Source organism: Heterocephalus glaber, unplaced genomic scaffold, assembly GCF_053883595.1.
Source record: "Heterocephalus glaber isolate CG9 unplaced genomic scaffold, H.glaber_assembly_v1.0 deba00001272, whole genome shotgun sequence".
NCBI lineage: Eukaryota > Metazoa > Chordata > Mammalia > Rodentia > Bathyergidae > Heterocephalus > Heterocephalus glaber.
The window spans coordinates 486,953-493,773 of record NW_028258235.1 but is presented as its reverse complement, the minus strand read 5'-3'; positions in this window follow the sequence as shown (position 1 = coordinate 493,773).

Below are 6,821 nucleotides of genomic sequence, written 5' to 3'. Positions count from 1 at the left end.
TGTTCATATGGATAAAAATATTAAAAGATTTTAAACAAATGAGAAATTATGTCACTGAGATACTGGAATTGCATATACGTGTGTATTTTTAAATGTCTTTCACATAGTTAAAATGTTTCAATCACAAGTAAAAGTTCTTAGAAACACTCATGTTTGTATTATACATATTTAAAGTGTACCACACGATGTTTTCACATATAGTCCACCAAAAATAATGTATACATACTTCAGAAAAAAAACATATAAATATTTTAATACTCAATTTATTGAGACATCGTGAGATTAATGTAAGTTACCTTTGACCTCTACCATTACAAGAGGTGCTCAAAGTGCTGTGTGCTTCCAGACATTTATTAGTATGGCAAACTGCTGGGTTTTAATGTTTGTAGTGCTTTTAAAACATTTAAAATTGTCGTTTTGGACTTACATCCTAATTTCAATGTTATCCTCACCATCAGGACTTCTACCATGCACCACTACTTCAAAAACTTTTATTAACCTTTCAGATATTTGTAGTGCATCTATGAGTTGATTTTATCAGAGGGAGGGAGTTTCTTATCTCTTGTACATTAATTGAGGATTTCATACATGACTTGATAATTATTGGTTTCTCCTTAAAAATATTACACACTATTACACACACATGCACAGTGAGAGTCTTGTGAGTCCTCTACCCTGTGACACTCAACCAAAGCCTTATATAATTTTTCCTTTTTAATTTTTTTATTCTTTCTGAGAACCTTTGACTTTTTTACCATTGATTTTTTTTTTTTTTTTGGTACCAAGAATTGAACTCAGGACCTTGCGCTTGCCAGGCAGGTGCGGCACTGTTGCGTTAACCCCTGGCCCCTACCTCCGAAATTTAAAACATTGGTTGCTTATACCCTGGTCCTGGATGGATTTGTCAGTTTTACTTTGGCTAGGGCTAGGTCTTTTCAAACCGACCATTGAATGTTTTCCCTCAACTTTTAAAAAACTTCCGTTTGTTCTGGAATCTTTTAAACATGCCAATAACCCATATACTGGATGTCTACTCTGTGGCTCTACCTGCTTTTTCTAAGCCTGCTAGGACATAGTCTTGGGGAAAACCTCCCTCGCTCTGAGTCTGAACCATCCCAGTACAGCTAGCCCTTCATGTCTGTGGAAAGCTGCCCCACCTGGAGAGCGGTTCGTCATGGCAGCCAGCCACTTCCCTCCCTTCCAACCTACAGCCAAGCCAAAGAAATGAAGGGAAACGTGAGGAGGCAAAGCCCGCAAAGCTTGTTCAGTACAGAGGGGTCTGGAGGACTGGGCCTGGATCACATTTTTTACATACGTCAGTTTTAGAAACCTCTCCCAGGACTGAGACTCCACCACCGCAGTCTGGCACCGCAGCCTCACGGGAAGGTACTGCTAACGGTCGCCAAGTGCGCGCCAGTTGGGAAGTTCCCGGATGTTTTTACGACACCTGTGACTCCTGGATGTTCTGATGCACGCCCATTGTTGCGCAGGAACCTAAGAGTGCACATGTGCAGGAAATAGTACTGAAGGAGGTGCAAAAAAATGCCGGGGGCTGCCCAACCGCGTCTCCAGAACCTCCCCAAGAGCCAAGGTTGGACCTGCCCCTGAGAGGTATCACTCACGTGCCGTGCAGGTGTCAGGGGCAGGACCTCGAGGGGAGTGACTTGGTCACCGAGACACGCTACCGGACACACACAAGTTAACTGAGAGGTTTCAGTCCCTAGTCAGCAGCCCAAAGGCAGCGCGGCATGGCAGAGGGGCCTGGCAGACAGAAAGCAGAATCCAGGGAGCAGAGGCAGCGAGATGAAGGCTTCCAGACCCTGAACCAGGTGATTTCACTCAGCCCAGATCCCACCTCCTGACAACCCAGGTGTACCACGCCCATGAGGCAATCACCTCCCAGAGGCGGCTTGTGAGTGCGTGAGGCTGTGCGGACAGGTAGCTCTAAACTGTTCCCAAGGGAGAAGGGTGGGAGGATGACCTTGGGGGCAGGAGGAGGGGCACCCATCCCTGCAGCTCAGCTTCCCAAGCTGGAGCTCTCTCCTCCTGGGACCAGAGCAGGCGGGTCGTGCAGTGACACTGAGCGGCCACCGGAGGGCAGCAGAGTCCTGCGCTGAGATCACGCACTGAGGTTGCCAGAGGCCCCAGCTCTGCCAGTATTGTATGAGGATGCGTAGCATGAAGAGAATATGTTCGTATATTCGTGCTTATTTCTACCACCTTATTCTGTCTTCCTCTCTGTCTTACTTCCTCTAAGTAGGCCGGAAGCTTTTCGTTATTTCTTCAGAAGTAATTCACCTCACTGTTTCTTTTTCAGAGAGAGAGAGAGAGAGAGAGAAAGAGAGTGTGTAGGCCTTGCTCAGTGTCTGAGATCTGAGACTGCTGGGAAGCACCACCACACCTGACGTTTCCTTTTGTCTTACAGTTAGGAGTGATGTATCTGGTTTCTGGTTTTTCTCTAGTGACCTTAGAAATCACACCCTGAACTTTTGCTTGTTAAATTTAGGTCTTTAAATTTCTTGATTAACTTTTGTTTGGAAGAGGTTTAGCTTCCAGGAAAACAGAGAATGCTGGCCTGGCACAGCTCAGAGCAAGGGCTGGGACCTAGGCTCCCCAGAGGGCGGAGCATTTCCAACAAGCACTCCTTACTCCTCTGCCTAGGAGGACCCTGCCCTTTCCTGGTTATCTGATGGTTTGTTCCTGGGGCCAGAGTGACAACCCGCTGGGATCATTGCCCTGAGGGCTCCACTGGGCGCCTGAGCTGGGCTCCACAGTGGCACAGGGGGGTCTCAAGTGAGCTGTTCGCCGCCCTGGCACTCTGCCTTCCTGTGGCCCGGGGCCTTCCGCGTCCTGCGACAGGCGCTTCCTTCCTTGTCCCGAAGGCCTCTCAGGGACCCCGGTGGCTGCGCTGAGCTGACAGGGAGAGTGAATTCTGGGCCGCGCTGGTCCCGGCTTCCTCCCTTCCTTTTCGCCCTCGCTCTGAGCCGCTCTCCTGGCTTCCACACGGTCCTCTGCGTGGCAGTGTCCCCGCTGTCCTGGTCCGGGAGGAGGCCTGTAGGGGGGCCGCCTCTGCTGGGCTTCTGCGCCCCGGAAGCTCCTCGCTCCCCTGGGTGCCGAAGGGCAGAGCACGCAGCAGCGAGCCCGCGCGGTGACCTTGGCCCCTGAGGTGCTGGGTCCCAGGCTGTGCGGGTGGTTCCAGCCCGGCCTGGCCGGTCCCCAGGAAGCACCGGGTCCCGCCTGCGCAGGAGCCCCTTTCCGCCTCGCGGCCACGCGAGTGTGGACACCGGCGAGCCCGGAGCTGGGGCTAGTTTAGTGCACGGTGATAGGTATGGGTCTAGTTTGAATCTTTGGCAGGTTGAAATCCAGTTGTTCCAGCACCAATTATTAAATAGGCTATCTTTCGGGGAGGAGGATTTTAGTGAAACTCAAAGAACCTTAGATCACATGACAGCACCCACCACACCACATGACCTAGGAGTCGCGGTCAGGGTCCCCATGACAAGGAGGCACTAGGGATCATGGAACATCTTAGAAAAGAGCCTACAGTCCCAAGAGCTGACGGAGGAAAAGAGGCAGATTGGAGATGTCCAGAGGAAATTGCCAGCACCCTCTTACCACTTAGCTTGGCCACCCGGATCCAGTGCTCCACCACCCTGGCCCTGTCTCCAGCCCTCGTGCTGGGACCCCCAAAGCAGGAGGTGATCGTGCAGTTGGCCACGTGATTAAAATGTGTGGTAGTGGCCCGAACAGTGGGCGCCAGAGGTTCTTTGCCCTTTTTGTTTCTCCGGGTCCAGATGGAGCCCAGGCAGTCCCAGGGCACCACATTCTTGAACGGCTCCTGTGGAGGAAGACAGCATCACACGGGCAGAACCCACCCCAGATAGTCGATGGCTTCAGCCATCCACAGGCAGGTGGCCGTGGCCTGAGCTGGAGATCAGGAAGCTGCAGATATGGACAGAGACTTCTGCAAAGAGCTGGTTTTCCTCCACTGCCCACTAGTGATGTCCAACTTATGACCTAGGACCTAGCACTGACGTGAAAATCAGTGGCATTGTCCCCGTGCCCATCCTCCCAAACCTCCAGCACGCGCAGACATCTGAGTCCCGCTCATTCTGAGGTATTGTCTTCTTTCCAACCTCACCTGCCCTCTGCTCCTTTGCCCAGGTCAGTGGCACATTTCCTGGGACAGCTATGACTGGGGGCTCTGCGTGGGTGTCTGATGTAGAACCCATGAATCTCAAATGCCTACAAAGTGATAAGGCTGGCCAGGGCTCCTGGGATGATGGCAAGGTGACACGTGCTCCTGCCTGCACCTCAGTGCACACCCTCCTCCGCCAGTTGGTCTGACTCCCCGCCCTGTTTCCCAATTGTCCAATCGCAGTTGACATCACAGTCACTGTGTGAAGCGGGCATGGGAGTGCCCTGTCTCTACTGTCGACCTCCACCCAAGGACAGGAGTGGCTTGGGGCTGAGAGACAAGTATAGGTGATGCAGTTGGCAGAAGAAGGAACTTTGATCTGGTAAACTGGGAATGTCAGGACTGAGGAGATCAGTGCGAGAAGGATGGGTGTCCCCCCCCCCCCCCCACCCCACCCCACCCCACCCCACCCCACAGAGCTCAGCTGCTCACCGCGCCCATCAAGGTCAGCTGCTATGCCAGCAGCTTGGGAGAGAATTCTAAGAGCACCCTCTGCAAGGACCTGTCCTTTTCAGCAGCAGCAGAGAGGCAGGAGTGCTGTGGAGCTGGCTTCTGCTTCTCTCCTGTCTCCAGAGGAGGCTCTTTCTCTGGTGCTGGCTCTGGCTGCAGAGCAGGCCCGAGGTGTTCTGGACACGGAGCCGGAGCTAGGAGGAGGAAAGCTCAGCAGTGTCAGTCACTTGCCAGTTCCCTGCGGAGCATAGAAAAGACATCCTGGCCATTTGGGGGATTCCAATGCCCAACCAAAAGCCACGAAAGGCTTCCGGACTGCTGCGGCCCTCACCATCTGTTTCGGCCTCGTGGGGCTCTAGATATTCCACCTGAGCAAGGGGAAGGCACAAGGGAGGCTCCATGTCTGCTCCAGGTGAGTTCACTTGCCAGCCGGCCCTTTTGATCTTGATGTGGGGCATGTCCGGTGGATGGTGCCATTCGGACCAGGTTTCCAAAATGGGAGAGGTGGCGCTGGGGAGAGACGCGTGAGCAGCAGAGTCAGAGGCCCGGGCTTTTCTTCCACCCTGCCTCTCTGAGACAGCGTCGTGTCTTGTGTGGTCCTCTGTGCCTCGGTGTAGAGGAAAGCAGACCCCACCCCAAGCCCTCTGTGACTGTCCTAGCCTTGGCTGACTTTGTCCCACTAGGCTAATGCTAACATGGGTTTCCGCTTCACACTGATGATCCTTTCTGAGTGAGACACGCACAAAACTCTGTGCACCTGAGCTCTCAGGGCTGGGCTCCAAGCCAAGTAGTCCAAAACAATCTGTACCCTAGCAGGCCGCAATGTTTGCTGTACCTCCAGCCATGAAGTGGGGGCTGCGGGACAGAGCTCTGACACCTCACAGCCTGCCCCTGTCCAAGCAGGGCCCTTACATACCCTGAGCGCGAGGGGAAGCACTGCCCATGAGAGGTCACGGCTGGCGCTGACGTCCAGGATGGGCACTGGGCTGCCTCTCTCACATGTGGGTTCCTCCTGAACATTAGCTGGAAACATCTGCGGCCAGAGCCGAGCCAAGGTCGGAAAAGGCTCGGATTGCGGTCCTTTCTGTTGTTAGACCTTCAGAAAGCGGGAAAATGGCAACAGCTCGTCGTCCCCTCTTCTCTGTCTCCCTCCAAGGGGTCAGGACGGGAGACAGCTTCAGAAGGGCACCCAGTTTTGCTGGGTTCTAATACCAAGGAAGTGAGGTGGCATCCTCAGAGTTTCACTACAGTTAGGGTGAGGAAGTGGCTTAGGACCCAGGGGCAAGGTGCACTTTGGGTTGCGGTTTTTGTTGGGATTTGGTTGAATTTTAGGAATACATTTAGGGTTCTATCATGGTTGAGGGTGGAAATTCAGTGTTCAAATTAGGTCTGCAGCTTACATTGTTGTTCATTTTTATTGTGCAGTTCACAATTATTTGAGGAGTGGCTACATGTACATAACAGAGCTTGAAGGGCCAGGGATTTAGCTCAGTGGCACCATGCCTGCCTCACAAGCATAAGGTCCTGAGTTCAGTCCTCGGTACCAAAAGAAAAACCAAAAGAACAACAACTCATAGTACAGCTTGTATATATTATGAGTTTTAGATTTGTATACAATTAAGATGGTGTGAGGTAAAAGGCCTGAAGTCAAAACCAGACCATGCCACAGCAAGGCTTTATTAGGGGAATAGATCTGCCGGGCTGTCTCTGAACCAAGGAGAGACAAAAGCAATATTTCCCTGGCAGGGAGAGTCTTTTATAGAGACTGGGGTGGGGTTTGTAGGGGCTGAGGTGGGTTGAATGAGGTAGTGACTAGGGAATGGAGGAATCAGTGATGTCACTAGGTTGTAGGAGGTGAGTATTAGGTTACTTTCTAGGGGGGAACAGGGGCATGCTCGGAAGAAGGGTTTATTCTTTGGTAGGAGCAACCATCTTGGCATGACATCACACAGGGGAGGGGGCAAGGCACCATAGGAAGAGGGCAGCTACGATACATAATAGTTGCTGAGGTGGTGGGAGACCTATCATTCCAGGCTTTTGTTGTATGATAGATGGGCAAGGGTCTCTTCTTGTGGAGTTGCTTCCTGGCGACCAGGGGCGAAGATTGGAGCTAGCCCTGGATCTCATGAGGCCGGTGGCAAGTCGGGACCTCTTCCTTTTGCCATACTGGCTG